Source organism: Schistocerca serialis, unplaced genomic scaffold, assembly GCF_023864345.2.
Source record: "Schistocerca serialis cubense isolate TAMUIC-IGC-003099 unplaced genomic scaffold, iqSchSeri2.2 HiC_scaffold_1369, whole genome shotgun sequence".
NCBI lineage: Eukaryota > Metazoa > Arthropoda > Insecta > Orthoptera > Acrididae > Schistocerca > Schistocerca serialis.
Genome location: NW_026047590.1, coordinates 185,884 through 202,361, shown reverse-complemented (window position 1 = coordinate 202,361; position 16,478 = coordinate 185,884). Strand labels below are relative to the sequence as shown.

At 49.3% G+C, this 16,478-nt stretch overlaps 51 non-coding genes across 51 annotated transcripts; all 51 read left to right on the top strand.

Moving 5' to 3' along the window:
* Positions 1-85: 85 nt before the first annotated feature.
* Trnat-ugu (transfer RNA threonine (anticodon UGU)) lies at positions 86-156 on the top strand. Its single transcript has one exon. It is a non-coding gene; the product is annotated as a tRNA-Thr (tRNA).
* A 246-nt stretch (positions 157-402) lies between these two features.
* Trnat-ugu (transfer RNA threonine (anticodon UGU)) lies at positions 403-474 on the top strand. The gene has a single exon. It is a non-coding gene; the product is annotated as a tRNA-Thr (tRNA).
* Positions 475-721: 247 nt separating this feature from the next.
* On the top strand, positions 722-793 carry Trnat-ugu (transfer RNA threonine (anticodon UGU)). The gene has a single exon. It is a non-coding gene; the product is annotated as a tRNA-Thr (tRNA).
* Positions 794-1,039: 246 nt separating this feature from the next.
* Positions 1,040-1,111, top strand: Trnat-ugu (transfer RNA threonine (anticodon UGU)). Its single transcript has one exon. It is a non-coding gene; the product is annotated as a tRNA-Thr (tRNA).
* Positions 1,112-1,357: 246 nt separating this feature from the next.
* On the top strand, positions 1,358-1,429 carry Trnat-ugu (transfer RNA threonine (anticodon UGU)). Its single transcript has one exon. It is a non-coding gene; the product is annotated as a tRNA-Thr (tRNA).
* A 246-nt stretch (positions 1,430-1,675) lies between these two features.
* Trnat-ugu (transfer RNA threonine (anticodon UGU)) lies at positions 1,676-1,747 on the top strand. The gene has a single exon. It is a non-coding gene; the product is annotated as a tRNA-Thr (tRNA).
* Positions 1,748-1,993: 246 nt separating this feature from the next.
* Positions 1,994-2,065, top strand: Trnat-ugu (transfer RNA threonine (anticodon UGU)). Its single transcript has one exon. It is a non-coding gene; the product is annotated as a tRNA-Thr (tRNA).
* A 246-nt stretch (positions 2,066-2,311) lies between these two features.
* Trnat-ugu (transfer RNA threonine (anticodon UGU)) lies at positions 2,312-2,383 on the top strand. The gene has a single exon. It is a non-coding gene; the product is annotated as a tRNA-Thr (tRNA).
* A 246-nt stretch (positions 2,384-2,629) lies between these two features.
* Trnat-ugu (transfer RNA threonine (anticodon UGU)) lies at positions 2,630-2,701 on the top strand. The gene has a single exon. It is a non-coding gene; the product is annotated as a tRNA-Thr (tRNA).
* A 246-nt stretch (positions 2,702-2,947) lies between these two features.
* On the top strand, positions 2,948-3,019 carry Trnat-ugu (transfer RNA threonine (anticodon UGU)). The gene has a single exon. It is a non-coding gene; the product is annotated as a tRNA-Thr (tRNA).
* Positions 3,020-3,265: 246 nt separating this feature from the next.
* Positions 3,266-3,337, top strand: Trnat-ugu (transfer RNA threonine (anticodon UGU)). The gene has a single exon. It is a non-coding gene; the product is annotated as a tRNA-Thr (tRNA).
* A 246-nt stretch (positions 3,338-3,583) lies between these two features.
* Positions 3,584-3,654, top strand: Trnat-ugu (transfer RNA threonine (anticodon UGU)). Its single transcript has one exon. It is a non-coding gene; the product is annotated as a tRNA-Thr (tRNA).
* Positions 3,655-3,900: 246 nt separating this feature from the next.
* Positions 3,901-3,972, top strand: Trnat-ugu (transfer RNA threonine (anticodon UGU)). Its single transcript has one exon. It is a non-coding gene; the product is annotated as a tRNA-Thr (tRNA).
* Positions 3,973-4,218: 246 nt separating this feature from the next.
* On the top strand, positions 4,219-4,290 carry Trnat-ugu (transfer RNA threonine (anticodon UGU)). Its single transcript has one exon. It is a non-coding gene; the product is annotated as a tRNA-Thr (tRNA).
* Positions 4,291-4,536: 246 nt separating this feature from the next.
* Trnat-ugu (transfer RNA threonine (anticodon UGU)) lies at positions 4,537-4,608 on the top strand. The gene has a single exon. It is a non-coding gene; the product is annotated as a tRNA-Thr (tRNA).
* Positions 4,609-4,854: 246 nt separating this feature from the next.
* On the top strand, positions 4,855-4,926 carry Trnat-ugu (transfer RNA threonine (anticodon UGU)). Its single transcript has one exon. It is a non-coding gene; the product is annotated as a tRNA-Thr (tRNA).
* Positions 4,927-5,172: 246 nt separating this feature from the next.
* Positions 5,173-5,244, top strand: Trnat-ugu (transfer RNA threonine (anticodon UGU)). Its single transcript has one exon. It is a non-coding gene; the product is annotated as a tRNA-Thr (tRNA).
* A 246-nt stretch (positions 5,245-5,490) lies between these two features.
* Positions 5,491-5,562, top strand: Trnat-ugu (transfer RNA threonine (anticodon UGU)). Its single transcript has one exon. It is a non-coding gene; the product is annotated as a tRNA-Thr (tRNA).
* A 564-nt stretch (positions 5,563-6,126) lies between these two features.
* Trnat-ugu (transfer RNA threonine (anticodon UGU)) lies at positions 6,127-6,198 on the top strand. The gene has a single exon. It is a non-coding gene; the product is annotated as a tRNA-Thr (tRNA).
* Positions 6,199-6,444: 246 nt separating this feature from the next.
* On the top strand, positions 6,445-6,516 carry Trnat-ugu (transfer RNA threonine (anticodon UGU)). The gene has a single exon. It is a non-coding gene; the product is annotated as a tRNA-Thr (tRNA).
* A 246-nt stretch (positions 6,517-6,762) lies between these two features.
* On the top strand, positions 6,763-6,834 carry Trnat-ugu (transfer RNA threonine (anticodon UGU)). The gene has a single exon. It is a non-coding gene; the product is annotated as a tRNA-Thr (tRNA).
* Positions 6,835-7,080: 246 nt separating this feature from the next.
* Trnat-ugu (transfer RNA threonine (anticodon UGU)) lies at positions 7,081-7,152 on the top strand. The gene has a single exon. It is a non-coding gene; the product is annotated as a tRNA-Thr (tRNA).
* Positions 7,153-7,398: 246 nt separating this feature from the next.
* Trnat-ugu (transfer RNA threonine (anticodon UGU)) lies at positions 7,399-7,470 on the top strand. The gene has a single exon. It is a non-coding gene; the product is annotated as a tRNA-Thr (tRNA).
* A 246-nt stretch (positions 7,471-7,716) lies between these two features.
* Positions 7,717-7,788, top strand: Trnat-ugu (transfer RNA threonine (anticodon UGU)). Its single transcript has one exon. It is a non-coding gene; the product is annotated as a tRNA-Thr (tRNA).
* Positions 7,789-8,030: 242 nt separating this feature from the next.
* Trnat-ugu (transfer RNA threonine (anticodon UGU)) lies at positions 8,031-8,102 on the top strand. The gene has a single exon. It is a non-coding gene; the product is annotated as a tRNA-Thr (tRNA).
* Positions 8,103-8,348: 246 nt separating this feature from the next.
* Trnat-ugu (transfer RNA threonine (anticodon UGU)) lies at positions 8,349-8,420 on the top strand. Its single transcript has one exon. It is a non-coding gene; the product is annotated as a tRNA-Thr (tRNA).
* Positions 8,421-8,666: 246 nt separating this feature from the next.
* Trnat-ugu (transfer RNA threonine (anticodon UGU)) lies at positions 8,667-8,738 on the top strand. The gene has a single exon. It is a non-coding gene; the product is annotated as a tRNA-Thr (tRNA).
* Positions 8,739-8,984: 246 nt separating this feature from the next.
* Positions 8,985-9,056, top strand: Trnat-ugu (transfer RNA threonine (anticodon UGU)). Its single transcript has one exon. It is a non-coding gene; the product is annotated as a tRNA-Thr (tRNA).
* A 247-nt stretch (positions 9,057-9,303) lies between these two features.
* Positions 9,304-9,375, top strand: Trnat-ugu (transfer RNA threonine (anticodon UGU)). The gene has a single exon. It is a non-coding gene; the product is annotated as a tRNA-Thr (tRNA).
* Positions 9,376-9,621: 246 nt separating this feature from the next.
* On the top strand, positions 9,622-9,693 carry Trnat-ugu (transfer RNA threonine (anticodon UGU)). Its single transcript has one exon. It is a non-coding gene; the product is annotated as a tRNA-Thr (tRNA).
* Positions 9,694-9,939: 246 nt separating this feature from the next.
* On the top strand, positions 9,940-10,011 carry Trnat-ugu (transfer RNA threonine (anticodon UGU)). Its single transcript has one exon. It is a non-coding gene; the product is annotated as a tRNA-Thr (tRNA).
* A 246-nt stretch (positions 10,012-10,257) lies between these two features.
* On the top strand, positions 10,258-10,329 carry Trnat-ugu (transfer RNA threonine (anticodon UGU)). Its single transcript has one exon. It is a non-coding gene; the product is annotated as a tRNA-Thr (tRNA).
* A 246-nt stretch (positions 10,330-10,575) lies between these two features.
* On the top strand, positions 10,576-10,647 carry Trnat-ugu (transfer RNA threonine (anticodon UGU)). Its single transcript has one exon. It is a non-coding gene; the product is annotated as a tRNA-Thr (tRNA).
* A 246-nt stretch (positions 10,648-10,893) lies between these two features.
* On the top strand, positions 10,894-10,965 carry Trnat-ugu (transfer RNA threonine (anticodon UGU)). The gene has a single exon. It is a non-coding gene; the product is annotated as a tRNA-Thr (tRNA).
* A 246-nt stretch (positions 10,966-11,211) lies between these two features.
* Trnat-ugu (transfer RNA threonine (anticodon UGU)) lies at positions 11,212-11,283 on the top strand. Its single transcript has one exon. It is a non-coding gene; the product is annotated as a tRNA-Thr (tRNA).
* Positions 11,284-11,529: 246 nt separating this feature from the next.
* Trnat-ugu (transfer RNA threonine (anticodon UGU)) lies at positions 11,530-11,601 on the top strand. Its single transcript has one exon. It is a non-coding gene; the product is annotated as a tRNA-Thr (tRNA).
* A 246-nt stretch (positions 11,602-11,847) lies between these two features.
* On the top strand, positions 11,848-11,919 carry Trnat-ugu (transfer RNA threonine (anticodon UGU)). The gene has a single exon. It is a non-coding gene; the product is annotated as a tRNA-Thr (tRNA).
* Positions 11,920-12,165: 246 nt separating this feature from the next.
* Trnat-ugu (transfer RNA threonine (anticodon UGU)) lies at positions 12,166-12,237 on the top strand. The gene has a single exon. It is a non-coding gene; the product is annotated as a tRNA-Thr (tRNA).
* A 246-nt stretch (positions 12,238-12,483) lies between these two features.
* Positions 12,484-12,555, top strand: Trnat-ugu (transfer RNA threonine (anticodon UGU)). Its single transcript has one exon. It is a non-coding gene; the product is annotated as a tRNA-Thr (tRNA).
* A 246-nt stretch (positions 12,556-12,801) lies between these two features.
* On the top strand, positions 12,802-12,873 carry Trnat-ugu (transfer RNA threonine (anticodon UGU)). Its single transcript has one exon. It is a non-coding gene; the product is annotated as a tRNA-Thr (tRNA).
* Positions 12,874-13,119: 246 nt separating this feature from the next.
* On the top strand, positions 13,120-13,191 carry Trnat-ugu (transfer RNA threonine (anticodon UGU)). The gene has a single exon. It is a non-coding gene; the product is annotated as a tRNA-Thr (tRNA).
* A 246-nt stretch (positions 13,192-13,437) lies between these two features.
* Positions 13,438-13,509, top strand: Trnat-ugu (transfer RNA threonine (anticodon UGU)). The gene has a single exon. It is a non-coding gene; the product is annotated as a tRNA-Thr (tRNA).
* A 246-nt stretch (positions 13,510-13,755) lies between these two features.
* Positions 13,756-13,827, top strand: Trnat-ugu (transfer RNA threonine (anticodon UGU)). The gene has a single exon. It is a non-coding gene; the product is annotated as a tRNA-Thr (tRNA).
* Positions 13,828-14,073: 246 nt separating this feature from the next.
* Positions 14,074-14,145, top strand: Trnat-ugu (transfer RNA threonine (anticodon UGU)). The gene has a single exon. It is a non-coding gene; the product is annotated as a tRNA-Thr (tRNA).
* A 246-nt stretch (positions 14,146-14,391) lies between these two features.
* Trnat-ugu (transfer RNA threonine (anticodon UGU)) lies at positions 14,392-14,463 on the top strand. Its single transcript has one exon. It is a non-coding gene; the product is annotated as a tRNA-Thr (tRNA).
* Positions 14,464-14,709: 246 nt separating this feature from the next.
* Trnat-ugu (transfer RNA threonine (anticodon UGU)) lies at positions 14,710-14,781 on the top strand. Its single transcript has one exon. It is a non-coding gene; the product is annotated as a tRNA-Thr (tRNA).
* A 246-nt stretch (positions 14,782-15,027) lies between these two features.
* Positions 15,028-15,099, top strand: Trnat-ugu (transfer RNA threonine (anticodon UGU)). The gene has a single exon. It is a non-coding gene; the product is annotated as a tRNA-Thr (tRNA).
* A 246-nt stretch (positions 15,100-15,345) lies between these two features.
* Positions 15,346-15,417, top strand: Trnat-ugu (transfer RNA threonine (anticodon UGU)). Its single transcript has one exon. It is a non-coding gene; the product is annotated as a tRNA-Thr (tRNA).
* Positions 15,418-15,663: 246 nt separating this feature from the next.
* On the top strand, positions 15,664-15,735 carry Trnat-ugu (transfer RNA threonine (anticodon UGU)). The gene has a single exon. It is a non-coding gene; the product is annotated as a tRNA-Thr (tRNA).
* A 246-nt stretch (positions 15,736-15,981) lies between these two features.
* Trnat-ugu (transfer RNA threonine (anticodon UGU)) lies at positions 15,982-16,053 on the top strand. Its single transcript has one exon. It is a non-coding gene; the product is annotated as a tRNA-Thr (tRNA).
* Positions 16,054-16,299: 246 nt separating this feature from the next.
* Trnat-ugu (transfer RNA threonine (anticodon UGU)) lies at positions 16,300-16,371 on the top strand. Its single transcript has one exon. It is a non-coding gene; the product is annotated as a tRNA-Thr (tRNA).
* The last annotated feature ends 107 nt before the right edge of the window (positions 16,372-16,478 follow it).

The window sequence follows — 16,478 nt, the reverse complement described above, 5'->3', positions numbered from 1 at the left end:
GTAAATCTTTGTACGCATTTTCTGGACTCTGAAATGTATTTTTCTCGAGGGCTGTGACGATCGCAAAGAGGTGTAAGCTGTAACAGCCTCCTTAGCTCAGGGCAGAGCACTGGTCTTGTAAACCAGGGGCCGTGAGTTCGATTCTCACAGGGGGCAGCACAATTTTAAATGGGCCAATGTACTGCTGTGAACCGAAAATTTCAAAATAGCGTGTCTCTTCGGGCCTGAGCCAAGATCACAGATGACGATAGACGAAAGACGGCAGCACCCGTCACTCATCGCTGTGGACCTCAGTGGTAGCGAATTGTTGTGGCAGAGTAAATCTTTGTACGCATTTTCTGGACTCTGAAATGTATTTTTCTCGAGGGCTGTGACGATCGCAAAGAGGTGTAAGCTGTAACAGCCTCCTTAGCTCAGGGGCAGAGCACTGGTCTTGTAAACCAGGGGCCGTGAGTTCGATTCTCACAGGGGGCAGCACAATTTTAAATGGGCCAATGTACTGCTGTTGAACCGAAAATTTCAAAATAGCGTGTCTCTTCGGGCCTGAGCCAAGATCACAGATGACGATAGACGAAAGACGGCAGCACCCGTCACTCATCGCTGTGGACCTCAGTGGTAGCGAATTGTTGTGGCAGAGTAAATCTTTGTACGCATTTTCTGGACTCTGAAATGTATTTTTCTCGAGGGCTGTGACGATCGCAAAGAGGTGTAAGCTGTAACAGCCTCCTTAGCTCAGGGGCAGAGCACTGGTCTTGTAAACCAGGGGCCGTGAGTTCGATTCTCACAGGGGGCAGCACAATTTTAAATGGGCCAATGTACTGCTGTGAACCGAAAATTTCAAAATAGCGTGTCTCTTCGGGCCTGAGCCAAGATCACAGATGACGATAGACGAAAGACGGCAGCACCCGTCACTCATCGCTGTGGACCTCAGTGGTAGCGAATTGTTGTGGCAGAGTAAATCTTTGTACGCATTTTCTGGACTCTGAAATGTATTTTTCTCGAGGGCTGTGACGATCGCAAAGAGGTGTAAGCTGTAACAGCCTCCTTAGCTCAGGGGCAGAGCACTGGTCTTGTAAACCAGGGGCCGTGAGTTCGATTCTCACAGGGGGCAGCACAATTTTAAATGGGCCAATGTACTGCTGTGAACCGAAAATTTCAAAATAGCGTGTCTCTTCGGGCCTGAGCCAAGATCACAGATGACGATAGACGAAAGACGGCAGCACCCGTCACTCATCGCTGTGGACCTCAGTGGTAGCGAATTGTTGTGGCAGAGTAAATCTTTGTACGCATTTTCTGGACTCTGAAATGTATTTTTCTCGAGGGCTGTGACGATCGCAAAGAGGTGTAAGCTGTAACAGCCTCCTTAGCTCAGGGGCAGAGCACTGGTCTTGTAAACCAGGGGCCGTGAGTTCGATTCTCACAGGGGGCAGCACAATTTTAAATTGGCCAATGTACTGCTGTGAACCGAAAATTTCAAAATAGCGTGTCTCTTCGGGCCTGAGCCAAGATCACAGATGACGATAGACGAAAGACGGCAGCACCCGTCACTCATCGCTGTGGACCTCAGTGGTAGCGAATTGTTGTGGCAGAGTAAATCTTTGTACGCATTTTCTGGACTCTGAAATGTATTTTTCTCGAGGGCTGTGACGATCGCAAAGAGGTGTAAGCTGTAACAGCCTCCTTAGCTCAGGGGCAGAGCACTGGTCTTGTAAACCAGGGGCCGTGAGTTCGATTCTCACAGGGGGCAGCACAATTTTAAATGGGCCAATGTACTGCTGTGAACCGAAAATTTCAAAATAGCGTGTCTCTTCGGGCCTGAGCCAAGATCACAGATGACGATAGACGAAAGACGGCAGCACCCGTCACTCATCGCTGTGGACCTCAGTGGTAGCGAATTGTTGTGGCAGAGTAAATCTTTGTACGCATTTTCTGGACTCTGAAATGTATTTTTCTCGAGGGCTGTGACGATCGCAAAGAGGTGTAAGCTGTAACAGCCTCCTTAGCTCAGGGGCAGAGCACTGGTCTTGTAAACCAGGGGCCGTGAGTTCGATTCTCACAGGGGGCAGCACAATTTTAAATGGGCCAATGTACTGCTGTGAACCGAAAATTTCAAAATAGCGTGTCTCTTCGGGCCTGAGCCAAGATCACAGATGACGATAGACGAAAGACGGCAGCACCCGTCACTCATCGCTGTGGACCTCAGTGGTAGCGAATTGTTGTGGCAGAGTAAATCTTTGTACGCATTTTCTGGACTCTGAAATGTATTTTTCTCGAGGGCTGTGACGATCGCAAAGAGGTGTAAGCTGTAACAGCCTCCTTAGCTCAGGGGCAGAGCACTGGTCTTGTAAACCAGGGGCCGTGAGTTCGATTCTCACAGGGGGCAGCACAATTTTAAATGGGCCAATGTACTGCTGTGAACCGAAAATTTCAAAATAGCGTGTCTCTTCGGGCCTGAGCCAAGATCACAGATGACGATAGACGAAAGACGGCAGCACCCGTCACTCATCGCTGTGGACCTCAGTGGTAGCGAATTGTTGTGGCAGAGTAAATCTTTGTACGCATTTTCTGGACTCTGAAATGTATTTTTCTCGAGGGCTGTGACGATCGCAAAGAGGTGTAAGCTGTAACAGCCTCCTTAGCTCAGGGGCAGAGCACTGGTCTTGTAAACCAGGGGCCGTGAGTTCGATTCTCACAGGGGGCAGCACAATTTTAAATGGGCCAATGTACTGCTGTGAACCGAAAATTTCAAAATAGCGTGTCTCTTCGGGCCTGAGCCAAGATCACAGATGACGATAGACGAAAGACGGCAGCACCCGTCACTCATCGCTGTGGACCTCAGTGGTAGCGAATTGTTGTGGCAGAGTAAATCTTTGTACGCATTTTCTGGACTCTGAAATGTATTTTTCTCGAGGGCTGTGACGATCGCAAAGAGGTGTAAGCTGTAACAGCCTCCTTAGCTCAGGGGCAGAGCACTGGTCTTGTAAACCAGGGGCCGTGAGTTCGATTCTCACAGGGGGCAGCACAATTTTAAATGGGCCAATGTACTGCTGTGAACCGAAAATTTCAAAATAGCGTGTCTCTTCGGGCCTGAGCCAAGATCACAGATGACGATAGACGAAAGACGGCAGCACCCGTCACTCATCGCTGTGGACCTCAGTGGTAGCGAATTGTTGTGGCAGAGTAAATCTTTGTACGCATTTTCTGGACTCTGAAATGTATTTTTCTCGAGGGCTGTGACGATCGCAAAGAGGTGTAAGCTGTAACAGCCTCCTTAGCTCAGGGGCAGAGCACTGGTCTTGTAAACCAGGGCCCGTGAGTTCGATTCTCACAGGGGGCAGCACAATTTTAAATGGGCCAATGTACTGCTGTGAACCGAAAATTTCAAAATAGCGTGTCTCTTCGGGCCTGAGCCAAGATCACAGATGACGATAGACGAAAGACGGCAGCACCCGTCACTCATCGCTGTGGACCTCAGTGGTAGCGAATTGTTGTGGCAGAGTAAATCTTTGTACGCATTTTCTGGACTCTGAAATGTATTTTTCTCGAGGGCTGTGACGATCGCAAAGAGGTGTAAGCTGTAACAGCCTCCTTAGCTCAGGGGCAGAGCACTGGTCTTGTGAACCAGGGCCGTGAGTTCGATTCTCACAGGGGGCAGCACAATTTTAAATGGGCCAATGTACTGCTGTGAACCGAAAATTTCAAAATAGCGTGTCTCTTCGGGCCTGAGCCAAGATCACAGATGACGATAGACGAAAGACGGCAGCACCCGTCACTCATCGCTGTGGACCTCAGTGGTAGCGAATTGTTGTGGCAGAGTAAATCTTTGTACGCATTTTCTGGACTCTGAAATGTATTTTTCTCGAGGGCTGTGACGATCGCAAAGAGGTGTAAGCTGTAACAGCCTCCTTAGCTCAGGGGCAGAGCACTGGTCTTGTAAACCAGGGGCCGTGAGTTCGATTCTCACAGGGGGCAGCACAATTTTAAATGGGCCAATGTACTGCTGTGAACCGAAAATTTCAAAATAGCGTGTCTCTTCGGGCCTGAGCCAAGATCACAGATGACGATAGACGAAAGACGGCAGCACCCGTCACTCATCGCTGTGGACCTCAGTGGTAGCGAATTGTTGTGGCAGAGTAAATCTTTGTACGCATTTTCTGGACTCTGAAATGTATTTTTCTCGAGGGCTGTGACGATCGCAAAGAGGTGTAAGCTGTAACAGCCTCCTTAGCTCAGGGGCAGAGCACTGGTCTTGTAAACCAGGGGCCGTGAGTTCGATTCTCACAGGGGGCAGCACAATTTTAAATGGGCCAATGTACTGCTGTGAACCGAAAATTTCAAAATAGCGTGTCTCTTCGGGCCTGAGCCAAGATCACAGATGACGATAGACGAAAGACGGCAGCACCCGTCACTCATCGCTGTGGACCTCAGTGGTAGCGAATTGTTGTGGCAGAGTAAATCTTTGTACGCATTTTCTGGACTCTGAAATGTATTTTTCTCGAGGGCTGTGACGATCGCAAAGAGGTGTAAGCTGTAACAGCCTCCTTAGCTCAGGGGCAGAGCACTGGTCTTGTAAACCAGGGGCCGTGAGTTCGATTCTCACAGGGGGCAGCACAATTTTAAATGGGCCAATGTACTGCTGTGAACCGAAAATTTCAAAATAGCGTGTCTCTTCGGGCCTGAGCCAAGATCACAGATGACGATAGACGAAAGATGGCAGCACCCGTCACTCATCGCTGTGGACCTCAGTGGTAGCGAATTGTTGTGGCAGAGTAAATCTTTGTACGCATTTTCTGGACTCTGAAATGTATTTTTCTCGAGGGCTGTGACGATCGCAAAGAGGTGTAAGCTGTAACAGCCTCCTTAGCTCAGGGGCAGAGCACTGGTCTTGTAAACCAGGGGCCGTGAGTTCGATTCTCACAGGGGGCAGCACAATTTTAAATGGGCCAATGTACTGCTGTGAACCGAAAATTTCAAAATAGCGTGTCTCTTCGGGCCTGAGCCAAGATCACAGATGACGATAGACGAAAGACGGCAGCACCCGTCACTCATCGCTGTGGACCTCAGTGGTAGCGAATTGTTGTGGCAGAGTAAATCTTTGTACGCATTTTCTGGACTCTGAAATGTATTTTTCTCGAGGGCTGTGACGATCGCAAAGAGGTGTAAGCTGTAACAGCCTCCTTAGCTCAGGGGCAGAGCACTGGTCTTGTAAACCAGGGGCCGTGAGTTCGATTCTCACAGGGGGCAGCACAATTTTAAATGGGCCAATGTACTGCTGTGAACCGAAAATTTCAAAATAGCGTGTCTCTTCGGGCCTGAGCCAAGATCACAGATGACGATAGACGAAAGACGGCAGCACCCGTCACTCATCGCTGTGGACCTCAGTGGTAGCGAATTGTTGTGGCAGAGTAAATCTTTGTACGCATTTTCTGGACTCTGAAATGTATTTTTCTCGAGGGCTGTGACGATCGCAAAGAGGTGTAAGCTGTAACAGCCTCCTTAGCTCAGGGGCAGAGCACTGGTCTTGTAAACCAGGGGCCGTGAGTTCGATTCTCACAGGGGGCAGCACAATTTTAAATGGGCCAATGTACTGCTGTGAACCGAAAATTTCAAAATAGCGTGTCTCTTCGGGCCTGAGCCAAGATCACAGATGACGATAGACGAAAGACGGCAGCACCCGTCACTCATCGCTGTGGACCTCAGTGGTAGCGAATTGTTGTGGCAGAGTAAATCTTTGTACGCATTTTCTGGACTCTGAAATGTATTTTTCTCGAGGGCTGTGACGATCGCAAAGAGGTGTAAGCTGTAACAGCCTCCTTAGCTCAGGGGCAGAGCACTGGCTTGTAAACCAGGGGCCGTGAGTTCGATTCTCACAGGGGGCAGCACAATTTTAAATGGGCCAATGTACTGCTGTGAACCGAAAATTTCAAAATAGCGTGTCTCTTCGGGCCTGAGCCAAGATCACAGATGACGATAGACGAAAGACGGCAGCACCCCGTCACTCATCGCTGTGGACCTCAGTGGTAGCGAATTGTTGTGGCAGAGTAAATCTTTGTACGCATTTTCTGGACTCTGAAATGTATTTTTCTCGAGGGCTGTGACGATCGCAAAGAGGTGTAAGCTGTAACAGCCTCCTTAGCTCAGGGGCAGAGCACTGGTCTTGTAAACCAGGGGCCGTGAGTTCGATTCTCACAGGGGGCAGCACAATTTTAAATGGGCCAATGTACTGCTGTGAACCGAAAATTTCAAAATAGCGTGTCTCTTCGGGCCTGAGCCAAGATCACAGATGACGATAGACGAAAGACGGCAGCACCCGTCACTCATCGCTGTGGACCTCAGTGGTAGCGAATTGTTGTGGCAGAGTAAATCTTTGTACGCATTTTCTGGACTCTGAAATGTATTTTTCTCGAGGGCTGTGACGATCGCAAAGAGGTGTAAGCTGTAACAGCCTCCTTAGCTCAGGGGCAGAGCACTGGTCTTGTAAACCAGGGGCCGTGAGTTCGATTCTCACAGGGGGCAGCACAATTTTAAATGGGCCAATGTACTGCTGTGAACCGAAAATTTCAAAATAGCGTGTCTCTTCGGGCCTGAGCCAAGATCACAGATGACGATAGACGAAAGACGGCAGCACCCGTCACTCATCGCTGTGGACCTCAGTGGTAGCGAATTGTTGTGGCAGAGTAAATCTTTGTACGCATTTTCTGGACTCTGAAATGTATTTTTCTCGAGGGCTGTGACGATCGCAAAGAGGTGTAAGCTGTAACAGCCTCCTTAGCTCAGGGGCAGAGCACTGGTCTTGTAAACCAGGGGCCGTGAGTTCGATTCTCACAGGGGGCAGCACAATTTTAAATGGGCCAATGTACTGCTGTGAACCGAAAATTTCAAAATAGCGTGTCTCTTCGGGCCTGAGCCAAGATCACAGATGACGATAGACGAAAGACGGCAGCACCCGTCACTCATCGCTGTGGACCTCAGTGGTAGCGAATTGTTGTGGCAGAGTAAATCTTTGTACGCATTTTCTGGACTCTGAAATGTATTTTTCTCGAGGGCTGTGACGATCGCAAAGAGGTGTAAGCTGTAACAGCCTCCTTAGCTCAGGGGCAGAGCACTGGTCTTGTAAACCAGGGGCCGTGAGTTCGATTCTCACAGGGGGCAGCACAATTTTAAATGGGCCAATGTACTGCTGTGAACCGAAAATTTCAAAATAGCGTGTCTCTTCGGGCCTGAGCCAAGATCACAGATGACGATAGACGAAAGACGGCAGCACCCGTCACTCATCGCTGTGGACCTCAGTGGTAGCGAATTGTTGTGGCAGAGTAAATCTTTGTACGCATTTTCTGGACTCTGAAATGTATTTTTCTCGAGGGCTGTGACGATCGCAAAGAGGTGTAAGCTGTAACAGCCTCCTTAGCTCAGGGGCAGAGCACTGGTCTTGTAAACCAGGGGCCGTGAGTTCGATTCTCACAGGGGGCAGCACAATTTTAAATGGGCCAATGTACTGCTGTGAACCGAAAATTTCAAAATAGCGTGTCTCTTCGGGCCTGAGCCAAGATCACAGATGACGATAGACGAAAGACGGCAGCACCCGTCACTCATCGCTGTGGACCTCAGTGGTAGCGAATTGTTGTGGCAGAGTAAATCTTTGTACGCATTTTCTGGACTCTGAAATGTATTTTTCTCGAGGGCTGTGACGATCGCAAAGAGGTGTAAGCTGTAACAGCCTCCTTAGCTCAGGGGCAGAGCACTGGTCTTGTAAACCAGGGGCCGTGAGTTCGATTCTCACAGGGGGCAGCACAATTTTAAATGGGCCAATGTACTGCTGTGAACAAATTTCAAAATAGCGTGTCTCTCGGGCCTGAGCCAAGATCACAGATGACGATAGACGAAAGACGGCAGCACCCGTCACTCATCGCTGTGGACCTCAGTGGTAGCGAATTGTTGTGGCAGAGTAAATCTTTGTACGCATTTTCTGGACTCTGAAATGTATTTTTCTCGAGGGCTGTGACGATCGCAAAGAGGTGTAAGCTGTAACAGCCTCCTTAGCTCAGGGGCAGAGCACTGGTCTTGTAAACCAGGGGCCGTGAGTTCGATTCTCACAGGGGGCAGCACAATTTTAAATGGGCCAATGTACTGCTGTGAACCGAAAATTTCAAAATAGCGTGTCTCTTCGGGCCTGAGCCAAGATCACAGATGACGATAGACGAAAGACGGCAGCACCCGTCACTCATCGCTGTGGACCTCAGTGGTAGCGAATTGTTGTGGCAGAGTAAATCTTTGTACGCATTTTCTGGACTCTGAAATGTATTTTTCTCGAGGGCTGTGACGATCGCAAAGAGGTGTAAGCTGTAACAGCCTCCTTAGCTCAGGGGCAGAGCACTGGTCTTGTAAACCAGGGGCCGTGAGTTCGATTCTCACAGGGGGCAGCACAATTTTAAATGGGCCAATGTACTGCTGTGAACCGAAAATTTCAAAATAGCGTGTCTCTTCGGGCCTGAGCCAAGATCACAGATGACGATAGACGAAAGACGGCAGCACCCGTCACTCATCGCTGTGGACCTCAGTGGTAGCGAATTGTTGTGGCAGAGTAAATCTTTGTACGCATTTTCTGGACTCTGAAATGTATTTTTCTCGAGGGCTGTGACGATCGCAAAGAGGTGTAAGCTGTAACAGCCTCCTTAGCTCAGGGGCAGAGCACTGGTCTTGTAAACCAGGGGCCGTGAGTTCGATTCTCACAGGGGGCAGCACAATTTTAAATGGGCCAATGTACTGCTGTGAACCGAAAATTTCAAAATAGCGTGTCTCTTCGGGCCTGAGCCAAGATCACAGATGACGATAGACGAAAGACGGCAGCACCCGTCACTCATCGCTGTGGACCTCAGTGGTAGCGAATTGTTGTGGCAGAGTAAATCTTTGTACGCATTTTCTGGACTCTGAAATGTATTTTTCTCGAGGGCTGTGACGATCGCAAAGAGGTGTAAGCTGTAACAGCCTCCTTAGCTCAGGGGCAGAGCACTGGTCTTGTAAACCAGGGGCCGTGAGTTCGATTCTCACAGGGGGCTAGCACAATTTTAAATGGGCCAATGTACTGCTGTGAACCGAAAATTTCAAAATAGCGTGTCTCTTCGGGCCTGAGCCAAGATCACAGATGACGATAGACGAAAGACGGCAGCACCCGTCACTCATCGCTGTGGACCTCAGTGGTAGCGAATTGTTGTGGCAGAGTAAATCTTTGTACGCATTTTCTGGACTCTGAAATGTATTTTTCTCGAGGGCTGTGACGATCGCAAAGAGGTGTAAGCTGTAACAGCCTCCTTAGCTCAGGGGCAGAGCACTGGTCTTGTAAACCAGGGGCCGTGAGTTCGATTCTCACAGGGGGCAGCACAATTTTAAATGGGCCAATGTACTGCTGTGAACCGAAAATTTCAAAATAGCGTGTCTCTTCGGGCCTGAGCCAAGATCACAGATGACGATAGACGAAAGACGGCAGCACCCGTCACTCATCGCTGTGGACCTCAGTGGTAGCGAATTGTTGTGGCAGAGTAAATCTTTGTACGCATTTTCTGGACTCTGAAATGTATTTTTCTCGAGGGCTGTGACGATCGCAAAGAGGTGTAAGCTGTAACAGCCTCCTTAGCTCAGGGGCAGAGCACTGGTCTTGTAAACCAGGGGCCGTGAGTTCGATTCTCACAGGGGGCAGCACAATTTTAAATGGGCCAATGTACTGCTGTGAACCGAAAATTTCAAAATAGCGTGTCTCTTCGGGCCTGAGCCAAGATCACAGATGACGATAGACGAAAGACGGCAGCACCCGTCACTCATCGCTGTGGACCTCAGTGGTAGCGAATTGTTGTGGCAGAGTAAATCTTTGTACGCATTTTCTGGACTCTGAAATGTATTTTTCTCGAGGGCTGTGACGATCGCAAAGAGGTGTAAGCTGTAACAGCCTCCTTAGCTCAGGGGCAGAGCACTGGTCTTGTAAACCAGGGGCCGTGAGTTCGATTCTCACAGGGGGCAGCACAATTTTAAATGGGCCAATGTACTGCTGTGAACCGAAAATTTCAAAATAGCGTGTCTCTTCGGGCCTGAGCCAAGATCACAGATGACGATAGACGAAAGACGGCAGCACCCGTCACTCATCGCTGTGGACCTCAGTGGTAGCGAATTGTTGTGGCAGAGTAAATCTTTGTACGCATTTTCTGGACTCTGAAATGTATTTTTCTCGAGGGCTGTGACGATCGCAAAGAGGTGTAAGCTGTAACAGCCTCCTTAGCTCAGGGGCAGAGCACTGGTCTTGTAAACCAGGGGCCGTGAGTTCGATTCTCACAGGGGGCAGCACAATTTTAAATGGGCCAATGTACTGCTGTGAACCGAAAATTTCAAAATAGCGTGTCTCTTCGGGCCTGAGCCAAGATCACAGATGACGATAGACGAAAGACGGCAGCACCCGTCACTCATCGCTGTGGACCTCAGTGGTAGCGAATTGTTGTGGCAGAGTAAATCTTTGTACGCATTTTCTGGACTCTGAAATGTATTTTTCTCGAGGGCTGTGACGATCGCAAAGAGGTGTAAGCTGTAACAGCCTCCTTAGCTCAGGGGCAGAGCACTGGTCTTGTAAACCAGGGGCCGTGAGTTCGATTCTCACAGGGGGCAGCACAATTTTAAATGGGCCAATGTACTGCTGTGAACCGAAAATTTCAAAATAGCGTGTCTCTTCGGGCCTGAGCCAAGATCACAGATGACGATAGACGAAAGACGGCAGCACCCGTCACTCATCGCTGTGGACCTCAGTGGTAGCGAATTGTTGTGGCAGAGTAAATCTTTGTACGCATTTTCTGGACTCTGAAATGTATTTTTCTCGAGGGCTGTGACGATCGCAAAGAGGTGTAAGCTGTAACAGCCTCCTTAGCTCAGGGGCAGAGCACTGGTCTTGTAAACCAGGGGCCGTGAGTTCGATTCTCACAGGGGGCAGCACAATTTTAAATGGGCCAATGTACTGCTGTGAACCGAAAATTTCAAAATAGCGTGTCTCTTCGGGCCTGAGCCAAGATCACAGATGACGATAGACGAAAGACGGCAGCACCCGTCACTCATCGCTGTGGACCTCAGTGGTAGCGAATTGTTGTGGCAGAGTAAATCTTTGTACGCATTTTCTGGACTCTGAAATGTATTTTTCTCGAGGGCTGTGACGATCGCAAAGAGGTGTAAGCTGTAACAGCCTCCTTAGCTCAGGGGCAGAGCACTGGTCTTGTAAACCAGGGGCCGTGAGTTCGATTCTCACAGGGGGCAGCACAATTTTAAATGGGCCAATGTACTGCTGTGAACCGAAAATTTCAAAATAGCGTGTCTCTTCGGGCCTGAGCCAAGATCACAGATGACGATAGACGAAAGACGGCAGCACCCGTCACTCATCGCTGTGGACCTCAGTGGTAGCGAATTGTTGTGGCAGAGTAAATCTTTGTACGCATTTTCTGGACTCTGAAATGTATTTTTCTCGAGGGCTGTGACGATCGCAAAGAGGTGTAAGCTGTAACAGCCTCCTTAGCTCAGGGGCAGAGCACTGGTCTTGTAAACCAGGGGCCGTGAGTTCGATTCTCACAGGGGGCAGCACAATTTTAAATGGGCCAATGTACTGCTGTGAACCGAAAATTTCAAAATAGCGTGTCTCTTCGGGCCTGAGCCAAGATCACAGATGACGATAGACGAAAGACGGCAGCACCCGTCACTCATCGCTGTGGACCTCAGTGGTAGCGAATTGTTGTGGCAGAGTAAATCTTTGTACGCATTTTCTGGACTCTGAAATGTATTTTTCTCGAGGGCTGTGACGATCGCAAAGAGGTGTAAGCTGTAACAGCCTCCTTAGCTCAGGGGCAGAGCACTGGTCTTGTAAACCAGGGGCCGTGAGTTCGATTCTCACAGGGGGCAGCACAATTTTAAATGGGCCAATGTACTGCTGTGAACCGAAAATTTCAAAATAGCGTGTCTCTTCGGGCCTGAGCCAAGATCACAGATGACGATAGACGAAAGACGGCAGCACCCGTCACTCATCGCTGTGGACCTCAGTGGTAGCGAATTGTTGTGGCAGAGTAAATCTTTGTACGCATTTTCTGGACTCTGAAATGTATTTTTCTCGAGGGCTGTGACGATCGCAAAGAGGTGTAAGCTGTAACAGCCTCCTTAGCTCAGGGGCAGAGCACTGGTCTTGTAAACCAGGGGCCGTGAGTTCGATTCTCACAGGGGGCAGCACAATTTTAAATGGGCCAATGTACTGCTGTGAACCGAAAATTTCAAAATAGCGTGTCTCTTCGGGCCTGAGCCAAGATCACAGATGACGATAGACGAAAGACGGCAGCACCCGTCACTCATCGCTGTGGACCTCAGTGGTAGCGAATTGTTGTGGCAGAGTAAATCTTTGTACGCATTTTCTGGACTCTGAAATGTATTTTTCTCGAGGGCTGTGACGATCGCAAAGAGGTGTAAGCTGTAACAGCCTCCTTAGCTCAGGGGCAGAACACTGGTCTTGTAAACCAGGGGCCGTGAGTTCGATTCTCACAGGGGGCAGCACAATTTTAAATGGGCCAATGTACTGCTGTGAACCGAAAATATCAAAATAGCGTGTCTCTTCGGGCCTGAGCCAAGATCACAGATGACGATAGACGAAAGACGGCAGCACCCGTCACTCATCGCTGTGGACCTCAGTGGTAGCGAATTGTTGTGGCAGAGTAAATCTTTGTACGCATTTTCTGGACTCTGAAATGTATTTTTCTCGAGGGCTGTGACGATCGCAAAGAGGTGTAAGCTGTAACAGCCTCCTTAGCTCAGGGGCAGAGCACTGGTCTTGTAAACCAGGGGCCGTGAGTTCGATTCTCACAGGGGGCAGCACAATTTTAAATGGGCCAATGTACTGCTGTGAACCGAAAATTTCAAAATAGCGTGTCTCTTCGGGCCTGAGCCAAGATCACAGATGACGATAGACGAAAGACGGCAGCACCCGTCACTCATCGCTGTGGACCTCAGTGGTAGCGAATTGTTGTGGCAGAGTAAATCTTTGTACGCATTTTCTGGACTCTGAAATGTATTTTTCTCGAGGGCTGTGACGATCGCAAAGAGGTGTAAGCTGTAACAGCCTCCTTAGCTCAGGGGCAGAGCACTGGTCTTGTAAACCAGGGGCCGTGAGTTCGATTCTCACAGGGGGCAGCACAATTTTAAATGGGCCAATGTACTGCTGTGAACCGAAAATTTCAAAATAGCGTGTCTCTTCGGGCCTGAGCCAAGATCACAGATGACGATAGACGAAAGACGGCAGCACCCGTCACTCATCGCTGTGGACCTCAGTGGTAGCGAATTGTTGTGGCAGAGTAAATCTTTGTACGCATTTTCTGGACTCTGAAATGTATTTTTCTCGAGGGCTGTGACGATCGCAAAGAGGTGTAAGCTGTAACAGCCTCCTTAGCTCAGGGGCAGAGCACTGGTCTTGTAAACCAGGTGCCGTGAGTTCGATTCTCACAGGGGGCAGCACAATTTTAAATGGGCCAATGTACTGCTGTGAACCGAAAATTTCAAAATAGCGTGTCTCTTCGGGCCTGAGCCAAGATCACAGATGACGATAGACGAAAGACGGCAGCACCCGTCACTCATCGCTGTGGACCTCATTGGTAGCGAATTGTTGTGGCAGAGTAAATCTTTGTACGCATTTTCTGGACTCTGAAATGTATTTTTCTCGAGGGCTGTGACGATCGCAAAGAGGTGTAAGCTGTAACAGCCTCCTTAGCTCAGGGGCAGAGCACTGGTCTTGTAAACCAGGGGCCGTGAGTTCGATTCTCACAGGGGGCAGCACAATTTTAAATGGGCCAATGTACTGCTGTGAACCGAAAATTTCAAAATAGCGTGTCTCTTCGGGCCTGAGCCAAGATCACAGATGACGATAGACGAAAGACGGCAGCACCCGTCACTCATCGCTGTGGACCTCAGTGGTAGCGAATTGTTGTGGCAGAGTAAATCTTTGTACGCATTTTCTGGACTCTGAAATGTATTTTTCTCGAGGGCTGTGACGATCGCAAAGAGGTGTAAGCTGTAACAGCCTCCTTAGCTCAGGGGCAGAGCACTGGTCTTGTAAACCAGGGGCCGTGAGTTCGATTCTCACAGGGGGCAGCACAATTTTAAATGGGCCAATGTACTGCTGTGAACCGAAAATTTCAAAATAGCGTGTCTCTTCGGGCCTGAGCCAAGATCACAGATGACGATAGACGAAAGACGGCAGCACCCGTCACTCATCGCTGTGGACCTCAGTGGTAGCGAATTGTTGTGGCAGAGTAAATCTTTGTACGCATTTTCTGGACTCTGAAATGTATTTTTCTCGAGGGCTGTGACGATCGCAAAGAGGTGTAAGCTGTAACAGCCTCCTTAGCTCAGGGGCAGAGCACTGGTCTTGTAAACCAGGGGCCGTGAGTTCGATTCTCACAGGGGGCAGCACAATTTTAAATGGGCCAATGTACTGCTGTGAACCGAAAATTTCAAAATAGCGTGTCTCTTCGGGCCTGAGCCAAGATCACAGATGACGATAGACGAAAGACGGCAGCACCCGTCACTCATCGCTGTGGACCTCAGTGGTAGCGAATTGTTGTGGCAGAGTAAATCTTTGTACGCATTTTCTGGACTCTGAAATGTATTTTTCTCGAGGGCTGTGACGATCGCAAAGAGGTGTAAGCTGTAACAGCCTCCTTAGCTCAGGGGCAGAGCACTGGTCTTGTAAACCAGGGGCCGTGAGTTCGATTCTCACAGGGGGCAGCACAATTTTAAATGGGCCAATGTACTGCTGTGAACCGAAAATTTCAAAACAGCGTGTCTCTTCGGGCCTGAGCCAAGATCACAGATGATGATAGACGAAAGACGGCAGCACCCGTCACTCATCGCTGTGGACCTCAGTGGTAGCGAATTGTTGTGGCAGAGTAAATCTTTGTACGCATTTTCTGGACTCTGAAATGTATTTTTCTCGAGGGCTGTGACGATCGCAAAGAGGTGTAAGCTGTAACAGCCTCCTTAGCTCAGGGGCAGAGCACTGGTCTTGTAAACCAGGGGCCGTGAGTTCGATTCTCACAGGGGGCAGCACAATTTTAAATGGGCCAATGTACTGCTGTGAACCGAAAATTTCAAAATAGCGTGTCTCTTCGGGCCTGAGCCAAGATCACAGATGACGATAGACGAAAGACGGCAGCACCCGTCACTCATCGCTGTGGACCTCAGTGGTAGCGAATTGTTGTGGCAGAGTAAATCTTTGTACGCATTTTCTGGACTCTGAAATGTATTTTTCTCGAGGGCTGTGACGATCGCAAAGAGGTGTAAGCTGTAACAGCCTCCTTAGCTCAGGGGCAGAGCACTGGTCTTGTAAACCAGGGGCCGTGAGTTCGATTTTCACAAGGGGCAGCACAATTTTAAATGGGCCAATGTACTGCTGTGAACCGAAAATTTCAAAATAGCGTGTCTCTTCGGGCCTGAGCCAAGATCACAGATGACGATAGACGAAAGACGGCAGCACCCGTCACTCATCGCTGTGGACCTCAGTGGTAGCGAATTGTTGTGGCAGAGTAAATCTTTGTACGCATTTTCTGGACTCTGAAATGTATTTTTCTCGAGGGCTGTGACGATCGCAAAGAGGTGTAAGCTGTAACAGCCTCCTTAGCTCAGGGGCAGAGCACTGGTCTTGTAAACCAGGGGCCGTGAGTTCGATTCTCACAGGGGGCAGCACAATTTTAAATGGGCCAATGTACTGCTGTGAACCGAAAATTTCAAAATAGCGTGTCTCTTCGGGCCTGAGCCAAGATCACAGATGACGATAGACGAAAGACGGCAGCACCCGTCACTCATCGCTGTGGACCTCAGTGGTAGCGAATTGTTGTGGCAGAGTAAATCTTTGTACGCATTTTCTGGACTCTGAAATGTATTTTTCTCGAGGGCTGTGACGATCGCAAAGAGGTGTAAGCTGTAACAGCCTCCTTAGCTCAGGGGCAGAGCACTGGTCTTGTAAACCAGGGGCCGTGAGTTCGATTCTCACAGGGGGCAGCACAATTTTAAATGGGCCAATGTACTGCTGTGAACCGAAAATTTCAAAATAGCGTGTCTCTTCGGGCCTGAGCCAAGATCACAGATGACGATAGACGAAAGACGGCAGCACCCGTCACTCATCGCTGTGGACCTCAGTGGTAGCGAATTGTTGTGGCAGAGTAAATCTTTGTACGCATTTTCTGGACTCTGAAATGTATTTTTCTCGAGGGCTGTGACGATCGCAAAGAGGTGTAAGCTGTAACAGCCTCCTTAGCTCAGGGGCAGAGCACTGGTCTTGTAAACCAGGGGCCGTGAGTTCGATACTCACAGGGGGCAGCACAATTTTAAATGGGCCAATGTACTGCTGTGAACCGAAAATTTCAAAATAGCGTGTCTCTTCGGGCCTGAGCCAAGATCACAGATGACGATAGACGAAAGACGGC